Genomic DNA, 17,500 nt, shown 5'->3' with positions numbered 1-17,500 from the left:
TTTTGAGGACAGGAGGAGGGGAGGAACTACGTACACCACACTGATCTCCTTGGAGAAGAGTGGCATAAAAATGTGAAAAATTAAAAAAAAAAAGCTATTCAGACTGCACTAGTCACCAGTGAGCACAACTATGAAGCAATTACAGTGGGCCTTCCTTATCCTTGGGTTCAGCACCTGTGGAACTGACTCAACGTGGGTGTTGCCCTTATTCCTGAAGGACCTCAAGAACGTCCCAGATGAGACCAGAACAGGTTCTGAGGCCTGAGGAGGACGCGCGCAGCCTCCCCGAGCCTCAGAACACCTCCTGGAGGTCCCTAAAAGGCACTTCCAGTTTTCACCAAAAACAGGAAATGGCTTCTACCTTCTAAGACCTGGGGAGGCTGTATGGGGCCACCTGAGGCCTCAGAACACCTCCTGGACATGACCAGAAGATGCTTCTGATCGCATCCAAGAGGTCCTTTGAGGACTTTTCCAGAGATTTAATTATCTGTGGAAACTGTAACAGCTATAGTATTTCTAAAGAGGTTAAAATCTCAATTATTGCAACGAGAAGAGGAAAAAGCAATAGACAAACCAAAATGTTCTCCATTCTTTTCTCAAGTCCTACATTAAGAACCTTGTTATTTTTTTACCTACATAAGTCTGCCCAAGGCAATTAATCTCAACTGGTCCCAGCACATATCTGAGCACCAAAGCATTCACAATCTTGACAGTTGGGTACCTACCTGAAGCCAATGGGAACAGCCTTTTGGCATTTTACCTTCATCAAGACTGACACTCCATCTGAATGCAGCATCAAAAGCAGCCAAACTGAACATCCAAAACAGTGAAGATTATTAAGCCGATTACAGATCCTGCTCACAAAAGCAACTGGGGGAATTTCAAACATGCTGCAATGCAGGGGAGTCAAACATGAAGCCTGTAGGCCAGATACAGCCCCTGGAAGCATTTTATCCATCATGATAACTGGGCTCTCCCACCCCCACCATCAGCTGCTCTCACTTGTAGAGCTGTGAAATGACACGGTGGCAGAGATGGCACAGCTGAAAGGGTGGCCTGTGTGATAATTGGGCTCTCCCATATCTTGAGAGCATGATCAAGGTTTTCACATTTTCTCTTCTCATTTGCAGCTAATGAGTTCATGAGAATGAAGTGCTTATTTCTGGTCACCTCCTGCTTAATGACATAACTTCCAACCCTCAGCAGGCACACTGAATGCTACTTGGCCTGCTGTACAAAATGAATTTGACATCCCTGCTCTAAAGCACTTTGCTCACCTAAACATAAACAGGTGGAGCCTGTTTATTTGTGGTATTTCTATCAGTGAATCTGGCCCAGGACTTTCGTGGAGTCAGACTTGGCCCCACCTGAGCCTTCTAGCTCCCTACCTGAGCCCTCTGGGCTCTTCTGAGGCCTATGGAGGTAGCATGGATCCTCCATGAGCCTTAGAAAGGCCTTCGGCGATTCTAGAAAGGCACTTCCAGTTTTCAGGCTAAAACTCCAAGTGCTCTTCTAGGACCTCCAGAGGCCATTTTGAGGCTCGTGGAGGCTGCGTGTAACCAGTGGTTCCCAACCTGGGGTACGTCATTTAGACCAGCAGTTCCCCATCCCAGGGGTACTTGCCAGGACCTTAAGGGGTACTCAAAAAAAACTGAATAATGGTGGAAAAGGGCAGGTCCGTATTAGAATTACTTGTGGGGCTGGCAAGGCAGGAAGGAAGGCATCTAGCTGGTTGCAAAAGCACGCGATGCACATGTTAACTGGCTGAGCCAGCAAAGCACCACTATGAGCTAGTTTTTGGTCATCAATTCATGTATTATCAGATATGGAACAGTGGAAAGTGATCAATCACCAATAATTTATCATGACATGTCTAACACTTTAGTGCAAAATTGTGAAAAGGCATAGCCTTTAGTTCTTCAAACAGGCAAAAAAAAAGAGAGAGAAAATACTGCGAAGAATACATGAAGTAACAGTTTTCGTATGTAGGAGATGTGGACTATCCTAATCCATAGTGCGAGGGGTAGCACAAAACCTTCCTTACTCTTCTGGCGTTTACGAACAAAACATCTCAGCTATACAAACAAGGATACAAACTGCTGGAAGCAGTTCCTGATTTAAGGCAGAATCTTACATCAGTGGAACCTGATCTCAAAAAACTATGTGCCTCAAAACAAATTCAAGGATCACACCGAGACATTTTTTGAGTATAAAATATTTGCTGTGCGTTTTTAAAAATTATTCCATTGCTGTTTAACCCCATTACTGGGCCATTTATTTAAAGTCACAACATATTAATTTGGAATCACAGCAACCATATTAATTACAAACAGTTTACTAATACAAGGGGTACAATTTATGGAAATAGGCCTGCCAAGGACTCTGCAAGGACTCTGCAAGTGAAGAAAAAAAAATTGGGGAACTACTGATTTACAACTATAACAGATTCTGAACCGCTTTGGGACACTGAGCATTTTTAGATTTAAGCAGAACTGTCCACAGCACCAGCCCCCCCCCCGCACACCCCAGCGGGCTTCCCCAGGCCTCCTAATGCCTTATAAGGATTGGACTAGATGACCTATTATGTCCCTTCCAACTCTATGATTCTATGAAAACAACATATCTGGTTTTACAAAAAAAACTGAAGTGACATTTTTAAATTCTAGGGCTCAGCCTGATAGGACATCTGCTGTGGATAGACATCTGCAGTCTCTGCTGGGCTCAGAGGACCCTCGGGAGGAAAGGGGAGCAGAGTTTACCTCTGGAGGGTGGGGACATTTGCCAGTATCTGCGATTTCAGTCAACTGAAGGAGTTTCCAGAATGGAACCCCCGTGGATACCAGGGCACATCTGCATTTGAAGCTTAGTGCCCTCAAACCTGACTTTTCTGGGGAGAAGGAAAATTAGCATCCAAACAGCAACAGAAGATGGGCTAAGTTTTCAACCAGAGTAAGGGGTGGTTTTTTCTCCTGAAAGCAAAGAAGTGCGCTTTAGAGAAACTGCGACAGTTCTAATACTGTAGCTAAATCAAACAAGAGCCCAGCCTCCAAACAGTTTTAAGATTTACCTTTGCAAGACATTAAATTAAAAATAATATGACAGCCTTGGGTCATGGGAGCAAAACACACCACTGTTGCATGCCCCAGTTCCTCACACCCACTCCCTGGATAACTTACATTCTGCAATTGCAACTCGAGGCTATGGAAAAGATCTCTGAACTTAAATCCTTGGGAACCTTACAGCACAAGGCATCAGTTAGCTGTTTAGCAGGTTAGCATTACATGAAAAGAAAAGTGGCAAAAACTTAATATGTCATCATGAGGAGAAGCTGAAGGTTTGAAATCAGCTCAGGAAGGAGCATCTACAATTTCTCAGCACAAGTTGATAGGCTTTTTGTGAAACAATGTATTTCATTGACTATTTTTCTCTATACCTCCTGTTCCCTTCAGGGTGCCATCTTCTCTCCTCTTCAATGGCTAGAAGTTATATCTTATCTTTCAGACTTCCCTGCGACATTCCACTTCTGTGCTGCACCTTGAATGACTGAGCAGCTCTGATCCTGCCAAGAGGACTCAAGCCACAACAGTAATCTGGCACATTACTTGCATTTTTTCCTCTTTTCATTACTCATGTTTACGCCACTATGTGCAATTTTAATCATTGTTACCATCAATTCTGAAGCAAACATTTAATGATTTTCTTCTTCTTAGACAAGTCTTTTCCATTACAAAGCAGAACGCAGGTTTTAACAGCTCAGTTCTCCTTCTAAAGAATGAATGAAATATGCAATCTAGCAAGTGCATGGATTCTCTCATGGGAAACAAAAAATCAAAGAAACATGATGACCAAAAACAAATCAGTATAATCTGCAAATAAAGGAATGCTAGCTAGCAACATACGGTACTTTGAAAACTGTTTGAACTACTTTTCCATTTTAAAGTGCATTTTAACCACTAAAAAACTATCCCAGAATTATACAAGATAGACTGTTTCATAAAACCTGTCATTCAAAATTTACTTAAGACCTCCCACCTTTAAAATGGGATTGGACAGATTTCTAGAAGAAAAGTCCATCACAGGTTACCAGCCATGATGGGTATGTGCCACTTCTTGTTTTTAGACATAGGCTACCTCAGAATGCAAGGAAGTGGCTGCAAGAGGGAGGTATCTTGTCTTGTGTGCTCAAGAGGCAGGTATCTTGTCTAGTGGTCCACTGTGAGGTACAGGAAGCAGGACTAGATAGGCCTTTGGCCTGATCCAGTGGGGCTCTTCTTATGTTCTTAGAATGTAACTAACAACTGAGAGTTCACTTTCCACTCAGGCATGACCAAACAAAGCAATGGAAAAGGAACAGAGAACTGTACATTTCCTAGAAGCCAAGAACCCTGACAAAGGAAAAAAAATTAAAGAAAAGGAAAAATCATTAAAAAATAGTGTTCAACTAGTTTCCAAGATCATCAAGAAACACAGCTAACCATGTTAAATTACATGGCTTAAGAGAGAGAATCTACATGCTGCCTCGCAATCTGATCACATCCTTTAATTGCAGCACTTATAGACTCACATAAGTGACCAACATGGACCTGAGTCAGTTCAAACATGTCTCCTGTTGACCTTCCATGCATAGTTGGGCAGGTTACATTTGTTCATCTCTTTACCCTTCAAATACACCAGAATGTGTAGGTGGGGCAGTTTTTTCCCCTCTATTATCTTTAGAATAAAAGTACCTGGCTAGATAAATGAAGAAAAAGCTGTCCAACCTACATGGCTCCAGTCGCTAGCATACACTGTTCCCTTTTTCCTCCTGGTTACTAAGGGTCCAACCCTATCCAATTTTCCAGTGCATGTGCAACCGAGCCAATGGGGCATGCACTGCATCCTGTGATGGTGGGGCAGTCACAGAAGCCTCCTTAAGGTACAGGGACATTTGTTCCTCAGGGCTGCATTGAGGCTGCACCAGGGCTGGAAAGCTGGACAGCATTGGACCCCAAGTCCTCTCCCTATTTTCTATTGGCCGACTTTGAATTTGTAGGCGCTCTTTTTTTCAATTAGACCTCTAAATCCACAATCAAAGTCAGGTGCAAAATAGTGACAGGGAGCAGAACAAGAGGCAGAGCCAACTAACCACTACAACCTATGAGCTGCACATTTCAGATAACTCAGATGTTTTAAACTTTACAATTGCAGGTTACTACAGATCAGACCAAATGTCCATCTAGTTTAGCATCTTGCTTCCTACAGTGGCCAAGCACCTGTCTTTGGGAAGCCCACAATAAGGAGAGAAGGCATACTTTTCTCCCACCATTACTCCCCCACAGCTGGTATTCACAGATAATACTGCCACTGAACCTGCAGGCAACACTTAGCCATCATGACTAGTAACCAGTTTCAGACTTGTCTTCCATGAATTTGGACATAACAGCTGCACAAAGACCTAATCAAAGGCAACCACCAAACACTCCTATTTCACCCATTTCATTCAGGTGAGGAACACTGAAGCTCAGGAAGAAGCAATTTGCACATTACCAGGGGCAGCAGAGAAATCTTGGGTTTAGTTGCAATTTTACACCCTAACATTAAACGAGAGTAAAAAAAATTATTGCCCTCATGCAGATAACTTTACAATCTGCTAGTAGATCCTAATCTACTTTCTGCTCACCCCTAGTCTATTTAACTGAAGTATCCATTAGCACAGGGGTGCCCTGGGGCCACTTGCGGCCCTCAAGAACTCCCAATGCGGCCCTCAGGGAGCCCCCAGTCTCCAATGAGCCTCTGGCCCTCCAGAGATTTGCTGGAGCCCACACTGGCCCAACGCAACTGCTGTCAGCGTGATGGTGACTGTTTGATCTCTTGCATGAGCTATGGGATGAGGGCTCACTCCACTGCTTTCACATCTGTGATGCAGTAGTGGCAGCAAAGGAAAGGATAGCCTTGCAAGACCTTCATTCATTCATATAAGTTCATCTTTAATACATACATTTATGTAAACGTATGTAGATTTATTCAAATTTTAAATGTAAATTAATTCTTTTCCCCCCCTGGTCCCTGACACAGTATCAGAGAGATGATGTGGCCCTCCTGCCAAAAACTTCGGACACCCCTGCACTAGTGCCTAACAACACAGAAGGCCTAAAGGGGGTGAAAAAAAAACAACCAGTTGTCCTTTTGCTTTCCCCCTCTTCTGACTTACTGCCTTCCCCTATGATGCGGAGGCCTGAACAGCACTACAAATTCAAATGGAAAATGACTGCTTCCTCTTCTTAGTAATGCCTTGCCCTTAAAAAGAGTTCTCCTTAGGTGCGGGTTTAACTGACATGAAGTGGATTCTCTTCTTGTCTGGTCAATTTCAGCAGTTCTTTGGAATGGGATGAAAAGAAGTAGCCGCAGTTTGGAAGTTGGATAGAAATTATTAGGCTTTTCCTTGCATAGTGAGACTCCCTGCAGTGTTCTTTCTGCTATAAATTAGAAATCTACCATTGCCAGTTTGGGGCTAGTTTCATGATGGTAAGTGGCTTTAGGCTCAATCCTAACCAACTTTCTAGTGCTGATATACCTATGCCAATGTGATGTGCTCTGCCTCCTGCAGTGGGGAGGCAGTCAGGGGGGCCTCTTCAAGGTAAGGGCATGTTTGTTACCTTACCTTGGAGCTACAATGGGGCTAGGTCAGTGCTGGAAAGTTGGTAAGGATTGCATTCTTTCATTACTGTTCGGGAATGGTTGTCTATGCAAGCCTTCTGAGTGATAAGAAGAACAAGAGCGGGTGGCAATGCACCCAGACAAGAAATGATCTCTTCCTGTACCCTAAAGGAAGTGCTAACCAGGTGGCACATCAAGTAGTCCACATATAACACTTTTCTTATGACACATGAACTGCACAAGGAACAGGAAGCCCAGGGCTGTGTGCTATAAAAGTCCTGGGCATCAGGGCAGATCCTCAGATCACTCAGTAGAGAGCTGACACCATGAAGGTCCGACTCTTGGCATTCCTCTTCCTCATTTCAGGCATACGCGTCCCACAGATACATGGGAAAGCATGAATTGATAAGGACAATGAAGCAACTTGGAATGGATGGTTTTAATGGCTTCCCCTTGGGTATGTGTGAGTTCTGTTCTCTGGGTGCACAAACTTTTTAATTGAAATGCTTATGTGCACCACTTGCTGTTTTAGTCTTTCTAAAAAGGAAGTATTTTTGGAGAATGAATAATGTCAATTTCTAAAACTAAAAATATTTAATTTGTAGCTAAATGTGATTAACATACGCAATTAACATACATTTCTGTTTCAAGGATTTGTGGCTGACACCTTTAATACAAAAATCGGACACTACAGCCTTATGCAAATTTTCACCTAACGTTAATTGTCACATTATTCCTTTTTGCCAGGGGTGTGTTTGGGGAAATATTCAACACGCTTGGATACCCAGTACCAAATTATTGAGGCTGGTCGACCATACTATGGGACATTCCAAATCAGTGCGCTGAAGTGGTGTGATAATGGGAAGATTCCCACAGAAAACAGATGCGGACTTTCCTGTCATTGTGAGTTTTTTTTGTCATTAGAAAGTCATTATTTATTCTTTAAACAAAGCCTCTGAGGTTTTCCTGTCAATCATAAATGTGTGAAGTCTGGTTCTACTGTTTTAGTGGTGGGGTACATTTCTCTCTCTCTCTCTCTCTCTCTCTCTCTCTCTCTCATTCAATACTAAGCAGGGTGGAAAAAATCTATTCCTACTGTAAGAAACTCAGATCTTGAGCGTTAAGACTGAAACCAAAATGGGTTCATCCAAAGAGAAAGTAGAGATTTCCGAGTACAATACTTATTGAACTCTAGTGGTTTGTAGAATACCAAAAACCAAACCCTCACAAAGGGCTCAATAAGTTTCCAAATGTTTTGCTTTCTGGAGAGTTTAAGGGGTAAAGAGAAAGAGACTTGCAGCCCAATCCTGAGCTGCCTGGAGTCAGGGGCTGCCACGGCAGCAAAACGGCTACCGCAGCATCCAGCACATCCCAGGCAGCCACTGCCACCTCCTCAGGAGAAGGGGATGTTTGTCCCCTTCTCCTGAGTAAAGGAAGTTCTCACAATGCAGCTACTTGATTTTACTGCAGCTTTGGAGCTGTCACAGAATCAGAGAGCTCCATGTCGGGTCGCATGGCCCAACATGGGACTTAGGATCTGGTGGAGATCCCGCCCCTTCCCAACACCACATCTCCTCCCTGCGCTCTCCTCTGCCCCAGAATGCCTTCCTTCCACATTCCCCCACACCCCCACTCACCTTTCCGCTGCTTGGTGGTCTAGGCCAGGGGTGCCCAAACCCCGGCCCTAGGGCCATTTGCGGCCCTCAAGGCCTCTCAATGCAGCCTTTAGGGAGCCCCCAGTCTCCAATGAGCCTCTGGCCCTCTGGAGATTTGTTGGAGCCTACATTGGCCCAACGCAACTGCTCTCAGCATGAAGACAACTGTTTGACCTCTTGTGCAAGCTGTGGGGTGAGGGCTTCCTCCACTGCTTGTTGTTTCACATCTGTTATGCAGTAGCAGCAGCAGCAAAGGAAAGGCCAATCTTGCTTTGTGCAAGGCCTTTTATAGGCCTTGAGCTAATTGAAAGCATTCATTCACATAAGTTCATCTTTAATATATTCATTTATGTAAACTTATGTAAATTTATTCAAATTTTAAATGTAAATTAATTCTCCCCCCCAGGTCAGAGACACAATGAGGCCCTCCTGCCAAAAACTTTGGACAGCCCTGTATCAGCTGTGAACAGCAGTTTTATAATAACTGATAAACTGCACATCCTCTGAAGCCAAGGCCACACTCCTGACTTAAGAGTAAACCATACCTAATACAATGGGACTTACCTCTGAGTAAACATGTTGTGCACTGCACTTTGTGTTTGAAGATGACAAATGTACTAACACTGTGTTATTCACCATTATATTACTTTTGCAATTCTAAACAAGAGCACACCCTCTCTCGGTTTTGTATACCTAACTTCAGCTGACTGACCTAAACTAAATTCCTCAGAAGAATATGTATAGGCACCCAACATTCTATGTAACACAAGAACAGCCCCACTGGATCAGGCCAAAGGCCCATCTAGTCCAGCTTCCTGTATCGCACAGTGGCCCACCAAATGCTTCAGGGAGCACACAAGACAACAAGTAACATTTGTGTCACTGTCTTCTTCAAGTTGGACCTGAAGAAAAGGAAGATGGTATCATTGACAGTAAGTCACCGCTTCTTGCAACTACACATCTATAACATGCAAGACCATGCACATCCATAGATTGTAAATCATGGCTCCGTCACATGAGAACTTGAAGGGCAGAACATTTATGCAATGCAAAAGTTAGGGTACAGTCTATGTTTCAGAAAAGTGTACTGTTCAGTCCAATTATCATGCAAGATGCTAAACTTAACAAATGCCTCTCCATATAGCCCACCAGGATAAGTTATAATTTCATGGGAAATGCCTGTCTCTCTTCAGGAAAAGCTGCAAAACATTCAAATCTGACTCTAAAATCTGTTTTGTTCAACTACTTTAAGAAGTGTGCATTAAATATATTTTGAGCATTACAATCCATAAAATCCAGAAGAGAAATTGAAGCACAGAAGAACCGCTTTACTTTGAAGATCACCTAGGCCAGAAAGCCACATAAATCCTTCCTGCACAGCACATAAGATCCAAAAGTATGATGGAATCCTGGCAGAAACAAAACAAAATCAGAACACACTCTTCCTTGCATTAATTGCCCAAACTGTAGTTCTCTAACCTTAATCAAAATTCACCCCTTCTCTATATAGATTGCCACCTATTTCCATAGTGCTTTGGGGCCAACCTGCAAAGAACACTTCCATAAATAGCAAAATCAGAGACCAAAGTCACATCAGTTTTTCCTCAAGTAGAACACTGGCCTGATGAAATATAAAAGTAAAGGCAAGAAAGGCACAAACTCTCCAGACTTTACATAGGCATTCATTACAATGCAGGGGATCCAACTCCTTTGGCATTCTCATGGAAATCAACAGAACATGAACAATTCCCAAGGACTACTTATACAAATTTAAGACAAAATTCATTGGACTAACAGGTTGCAGAAGCTTCAATGCTTACTGCATCACCAATGACATACTGGTGGTGACGTTGGCACTATGTCAGAATTATTTTAATAATTTGGTTTTTACATTTTTTACCACACTTCCTCCAAGGAGCTCAGGGTGATATACATAGTTCCTCCCCTGTGACGTAGGTGAGGCTGGCCCAAGGTCACCCAGAAAGCTTCACGGCTGAGCAGAATTTGAACCTGGCTCTTCCAGGTCTAACTCCCAAACCACTATGCCATCCTGGTTCTCTTATACTATTGATTCCTGCAACAGAACATTGCTTGCCTCCAACCCTAAAGCCCAATAGCAAGCTAATTCCCTCTGTCTGTCATTCCCCCAATATTCTACGGTTCCTGGGACCACTGAAAATACTTAGTTCACATAACACACTTTTTGGAAAGGGCAGAGTTATTTTTCTTTTAAATTATCTACTTCCGCATACCTATGGAGCCCCACCACCTAAGTAGGCAGAAACCACCACATTGTCTGTGGCTGGTCTCATTTCATATACACAGAAATTCTATCTTTAGCATAACCTGAGTTAGCTAGGAGAGTATATGATATGAGGAGGTACTGAAGTTTCCCATGCTAAGCTTTCCCAACACTGCCTAATTTGGAGCAAAGGCACTGAGAGTCCAGAGAGTCCAGTGAACAGTTAGGCTGATTAAAACTATGTGAAACCATGCCACCCAAGTACACTAACATGACTACAATCATTTCAGTCAGTGGATTAAGAACCCTAGATTCTTTATTGCAGGGGGAGCAATTTGGACCCTATCAGTCTAATTGTATACCTTTTAATGATTCACTATCAAACACAAACAACCTCTTAACAATGCTATTCTTGTACTAGGTTTGAGCAACAAGGGCATATAAAAAGGCATGTTCTCAGCAGTCACTTCCTAGCTTTATAATATTTCTTTCAAAATTTGCCAAAAGACTGAATATATCCTGAAAATTTGAAACAGTTAGGCAAGCATTTAGAAGGTTAGGACACACAAAGGTTTATACTGAGAGGATAATCTTACTACTGTATAAAAATATATACAGGTCATCCTGCGTTATCCACTGGATAAAAAAAGTGGAAAAATAGATTTAAAGACCCACTTCCACGTTTCTTGCCTCTCCGTTGTTCCTAATGAAATAAATTTGTGCCTCGACGTTCACAGGGGTTTGATTCTGGGAGACCCTGCTGATATCATAAAATGTGTTAAATAAAAGCAGTTTTAAAAAATTACAAAGTGCGTCCCTGTACAATTGTGGTTTAAAAACAGGTTTTCTTACAGTTGTAGAGAGGCAGTCAGCAATTAGAAATGCATAGGCCCCCTGCTTTTGCCTCGCTCAGATGAAGAATGGAATGATTGCTTGCATGACTGTCTCTCTACAGCAGTAAGAAAAGCAGTTTTTATTTAAGGCTGTGATTTTAAAGGGATGCATTTTTCCCCTTCTTAAAGGATCAGCACATTCCCTCCCATTTGCAGCAGCCATTCGTGTTGAGTCAAATCCATGTATAAAAAATCTGTGTAGAATAAGGCTGAACCTGTACACAGATCTAAACATGCAGATTGCCACTTGTCAGGAGCAAATAATTTTTCTGAGACAAGCAAGAAATACAAGACACTATCCCTTATTTACATTCTCACTGAACACCTAAGACTGTACAGTAAGAGATCTACTTGTTGAAACCCCAGTTTGACGCTTCATTCTCATCTCTTTTTCCTCAATGGTCAAACACTCCAAGAAGGAATAACTTTCAATTGGCAAGGAAAAAGAGGAAATGAAAGCAGTAAGGGGAAACTTTACATTGTGCAGAGTACATTCAAGATGCATAATTTGTGGAATCCTAAGTAAAAAGTATCAGTTTATGAACAAGTGTCCCATGCCAACACACACACAGAATACTATGCTGTGGGGAATTATAGTTTAGAATTCATTTGTACTCTTCATTCTCTATACTAGGTGCTCCTTTTCATAAGAACAGCCCCACTGGATCAGGCCATAGGCCCATCTAGTCCAGCTTCCTGTATCTCACAGCGGCCCACCAAATGCCCCAGGGAGCACACCAGATAACAAGAGACCTGCATCCTGGTACCCTCCCTTGCATTGGTGTTCTGACATAGCCCATTTCTAAAATCAGGAGGTTGCACATATACATCATGGCTTGTAACCCATAATGGATTTTTCCTCCAGAAACTTGTCCCCTTTTAAAGGCATCCAGGCCAGATGCTGTCACCACATCCTGCAGCAAGGAGTTCCACAGACCAACCACACGCTGAGTAAAGAAATATTTTCTTTTGTCTGTTCTAACTCTCCTAACACTCAATTTTAGCAGATGTCCCCTGGTTCTGGTGTTATGTGAGAGTGTAAAGAGCATCTCCCTATCCACTTTATCCTTCCCCATGCATAATTGTGTATGTCTCAATCATGTTCCCCCTCAGGCATCTCTTTTCTAGGCTGAAGAGGCCCAAACGCCGTAGCCTTTCCTCATAAGGAAGGTGCCCCAGCCCAGTAATAATCTTAGTAGCTCTATTTTGCACCTTTTCCATTTCCACTATGTCAGCTTTGAGATGTGGCGACCAGAACTGGACACAATACTCCAGGTGTGGCCTTACCATCGATTTGTACAACAGCATTATAATATTAGCCGTTTTGTTCTCAATACCCTTCCTAATGATCCCAAGCATAGAATTGGCCTTCTTTACTGCTGCCGCACATTGGGTCGACACTTTCATCGACCTGTCCACCACCACCCCAAGATCTCTCTCCTGATCTGTCACAGACAGCTCAGAACCCATTAGCCTATATGTGAAGTTTTGATTTTTTGCCCCAATGTGCATGACTTTACACTTACTTACATTGAAAGGCATCTGCCATTTTGCTGCCCATTCTGCCAGTCTGGAGAGATCCTTTTGGAGCTCCTCACAATCACGTCTGGTTTTCACCACTTGGCAAAGTTTGGTGTCGTCTGCAAACTTTGTCACCTCACTGCTCACCCCGGTCTCCAGGTCATTTATGAAGAGGTTGAAAAGCACTGGTCCCAGGACAGATCCTTGGGGCACACCGCTTTTCACCTCTCTCCATTCTGAAAATTGCCCATTGATACCCACTCTCTGTGTCCTGCTCTGCAACCAGGTTTCAATCCAGGAGAGGACCTGTCCTCTGAATGTGGAGTTTTTTCAGTAGCCTTTGGTGAGGGACTGTGTCGAACGCCTTCTGAAAGTCCAGATATATAATGTCCATGGGTTCTCCTGCATCCATATGCCTGTTGACCTTTTCAAAGAATTCTATAAGTTTTGTGAGGCAAGACTTACCCTTACAGAAGCCATGCTGATTCTCCCTCAGCAAGGCCTGTTCATCTATGTGTTTTGAGATTCTATCTTTGATGAGGCATTCCACCATCTTACCCGGTATAGATGTTAGGCTGACCGGCCTATAGTTTCCCGGTCCCCCTTCTTTTCCTTTTTAAAGATTGGTATGACATTTGCTATTCTCCAATCCTCTGGCACCATGGCCGTTTTGAGGGACAAGTTACATATTTTAGTTAAGATATCAGCAACTTCATTCCCTAAAAACTCTTGGGTGGATGCCATCAGGGCCCGGTGACTTATTGATCTTTAATTTATCAATGAGGTCTGAAACATCTTCTCTTTCAAACTCTATCTGACTTAATTCCTTGGTCAGGAGGGGCCGTTCGGGCAGCGGTATTTGCCTGAGGTCTTCTGCCGTGAAGACAGATGCAAAGAACTCATTTAATTTATCTGCCATCTCTAAGTCTCCTTTTATCTCCCCTTTCCCTCCCTCACCATCCAGAGGGCCAACCGCTTCTCTGGCGGGTTTCCTGCTTCTAACATATTTGAAGAAGCTTTTATTATTCCCCTTAATGTTGCTGGCCATGCATTCCTCATAGTCTCGTTTGGCCTCCCGTATCACCTTCTTACATTTCTTTTGCCAGTTTATGTTCCTTTTTATTCTACTCATTAGGGCAAGACTTCCATTTACAGAAGGAAGCTTCGCTGCCCTTTACGGCCTCTCTAACTTGACTGGTTAGCCAAGCGGGCACCCTCCTGGATTTCGTGGAGCCCTTCTTTCTCTGCCGTAAACACCTCCGCTGGGCCTCTATTACTGTTGTTTTAAGCAGCCTCCATACACTCTGGAGAGATTGGACTCTTTTTAATAATAACAACAACAACAGGTATTTATATACCGCCTTTCTTGGTCTTTATTCAAGACTTTATTCAAGGCGGTTGACATAGGCAGGCTTTTTATTTAAATCCCGTATTAATTAGGGATTTTTACAATTTGAAAGAAGGTTCCTTCTTTCAAGAACCACTACATTCAAGGTGTTTCATTCCGATCTGGCTTCACATTCTGGCCTCCATCCTCCCACGCTCAGAGCAGATGGAATGGCTCGGCTTCAGCTTGTCAGCTGCTTCAAGGTCGCACGGTGCCGGTGGCCTCAAACTGGCGACCTTGTGGATGTTATCTTCAGGCAGACGGAGGCTCTACCCTCTAGACCTTTACCTTCCCTTTTAACCTCCTTCTAACCAGCCTCCTCATTTGAGGGAAGTCCGCTTGTTGGAAGTCAAGGGTTTTTGTGAGAGATTTGCCTAGAAAAAAAAATGGCTTGGTCCTGCCAGTTTTCCCACCAACCTTTCACTTTATCAAGAGTGCCTGTACACATGCATGCACACATGCATCTAGGTACAGAAGGGCTAACATGTAAGCTAAGAACTTCTGTACTTTTTTCTAAGGATGCACTGACTGGGTTATAATCAACACTGCATATTGAAACAATACGCTTTGTAGTTGTACAAAGACAAAGCGTCTTTGTATAGATGCTTTGTAGGGTCTCTGTGACTGGAAGAAAACATGAAACACATATACTTAGTTAAAGCTGCAGATTATCCTACCATCCCCAAATGAGCTAAGGCACTGTTTGTCAATCTGTGGGTTGGGACCCACTAAGTGGGTCATAAGCCAATTTCTGGTGGGTCCCCATACATTTCAATATTTTATTTTTAATATATTAAACTTGATACTCACATGGTATGCCACTGCATTTGGGGAAATGTTACAGACCTGTACTTTTAACAAGCTACTATGTATATGTTTTTAACAATGATAGTAAATGGGACTTACTCCTGGGTAAGTGTGGGTAGGATTGCAGCCTAGGATTGCTAAAAATTTTCCTGCCTGATGATGTCTCTTCCGGTGTGTCCTGACAGATTCTCATTCTAAAAAGTGGGTGCCTGTGCTAAATGTGTGAGAATCACTGGTCTAGACAATTGGTACTGCCTGTACCGTCGATTGCCTGATGTAACTGTTCTGTTTTAAGTTTGCTAGTAGGTACTTTCTACTCTCTCCTTTCCCTGTATATGTTCAAATGACTCTAAACAAAATACTCAAAAGACAAAAAATATACTTTAAAATGTATTACTTAAGTTTCCTCTGTTTACATTGCAATTTTAAGTTGTGATAACCTATATCTATAACAATAAACTTCATTTGTCTAGTATCTTGCTACTAACCACTCATGGGGTAGTGGGGCTATGCAGCTGTAATACTAACAACTTCTTTTCCATGGTTTTTAGCCAAAGTGAAAAAGGCAAACACCATGCTAGATATTATTAAACAAGTGACTGAAAAAAGAAGATACGTATCATTGCACCTTTCATGTCTATCTACAATAGAGTCATACAGTATTTGGATAATTGTGTACAATTCTAATTACTCCATCTCAAAAAGGTTGTCAGAGCTGGAAAAATGAAAGAAAAAGAGCAACCAAAATTATCAAGAGGATGGAGCATCTTTCCCATGATGGTGATGATGATGATGATGATAATGATGATGATGATAAACTTTATTTATATCCCGCCCTTCTCCCCAAAGGGACCCAGGGCGGCTTACAACATGTTAAAAACAGATTTAAAAACATAATTTAACAGCAAATAAAAACGTATTAAAACACATTAACAGATACCATAAAAACAGTAGTCAGATAAAAAGTCAGATAAAAAGAGCAAAACGCAGCAAATCATAGAGGAACCAGGCCTGTAAAAATACTAAAAGATATAGAAAAGATGTTAAAAAGGCCATGAACTCAGAAGGCTTGTTTAAACAAAAGGGTCTTCAGGCCTCGCTGAAAAGTCTCAAGAGAGGGAGCCATTCTCAAGTCAAGGGGAAGGGAGTTCCATAACGTTGGTGCCACTACTGAGAAGGCCCTGTTTCTTGCCGCCACCCCACATACCTCCTTAGGCGGCGGCACTTGTAAAAAGGCCTTCTCTGATGACCTAAGAGGACAAGCCGGATTGTACGGAAGTAGGCGATCTCTAAGATACCCTGGCCCAGAGCAGTATAGGGCTTTAAAGGTCAAAACCAGCACCTTGAATTGGGCCCAGAAACGAATGGGCAGCCAATGCAGCCCCCGGAGAAGCAGGCTGACAGAGTCAAACCGCCTACCTCCAGTGACCACACGGGCCACCGCATTCTGCACTAATTGCAGTTTCCGAACCATCTTCAGGGGCAAAGTCTACAGTGCTTTTAAATTATTTGTCTCTTCTTTCCCCTCTAAAGACGGATGATATACCTGTACATATATAAACATTATAAACAGTATGGAGAAAAAATTTTCTTCTTTCCCATAGCATTAGAACTTGGAGTTATCCAAGAAGTTGACTGGCAATATATTTTGGGACAGTCAAACTAGTGACTAATTTCTGATTGTAATTTATGGCAGGAATTCCATAAGATGCAGCAATGTCCACTAGCCAAGACTGCTTAAAAACGGATTAGACATATTCATGGAAAATAGGTCTATCAATCTATCAGCAGCAATAAGTATGTATAACTTCCAAATTCAGACGTATCGCACTGATTACTAGATTTTGGGGGGAGGGGAGAAGACATTGCACTGCCCACTGTAGAAAACATGATATGAGACTAAATAGCTCTTTCGTCTCATCACTCAGGGCTCTTATGATGTTGCTCCAAGCCATGGTGCACAATGGGAAATCAGAGACTGGGATCCAAATCTCTCATTCAAGTTAGTCAAAAGTTGATGCTCACTACCTTACATTATTGACATTACTTTAAGAAAACCTTCCCTCACAAACTGGGTTCGAAGTCCTCTTTCCCTCCTCTCCTCTTTCAAGAGCCTTATTATGCAACAGTTTCTATTCAAGAAACACAAGATCAAAACACCCTGAGGTGTACTGAACTGGATGAGCAGGTCTTTGAATCCTGGCCTGACATTCCCCCCCCCCCAAAAGTAAACACAATGGTGATTGGAGTTACTGTGGAAATGATTAAGAAAGTAATATTCTGCAAAAATATAATATGATTTGTTGGCCTGCTTTATCAAGATTTGGGGTCCTATTTTTCCTCTGTACAGGGTACAGAA

The 17,500-nt window shown here is 42.6% G+C and overlaps 1 protein-coding gene across 2 annotated transcripts in view; it reads right to left on the bottom strand.

The window, feature by feature from the left end:
- GNAS (GNAS complex locus) overlaps nucleotides 1-17,500 on the bottom strand; it is a 163,602-nt gene that overhangs the window by 138,997 nt on the left and 7,105 nt on the right. The window lies entirely within an intron of this gene.

Source organism: Tiliqua scincoides, chromosome 4 (assembly GCF_035046505.1).
Source record: "Tiliqua scincoides isolate rTilSci1 chromosome 4, rTilSci1.hap2, whole genome shotgun sequence".
Lineage (NCBI taxonomy): Eukaryota > Metazoa > Chordata > Lepidosauria > Squamata > Scincidae > Tiliqua > Tiliqua scincoides.
Note: the sequence above shows the minus strand (reverse complement) of the source record. Positions and strands in the feature narration are given on the sequence as shown.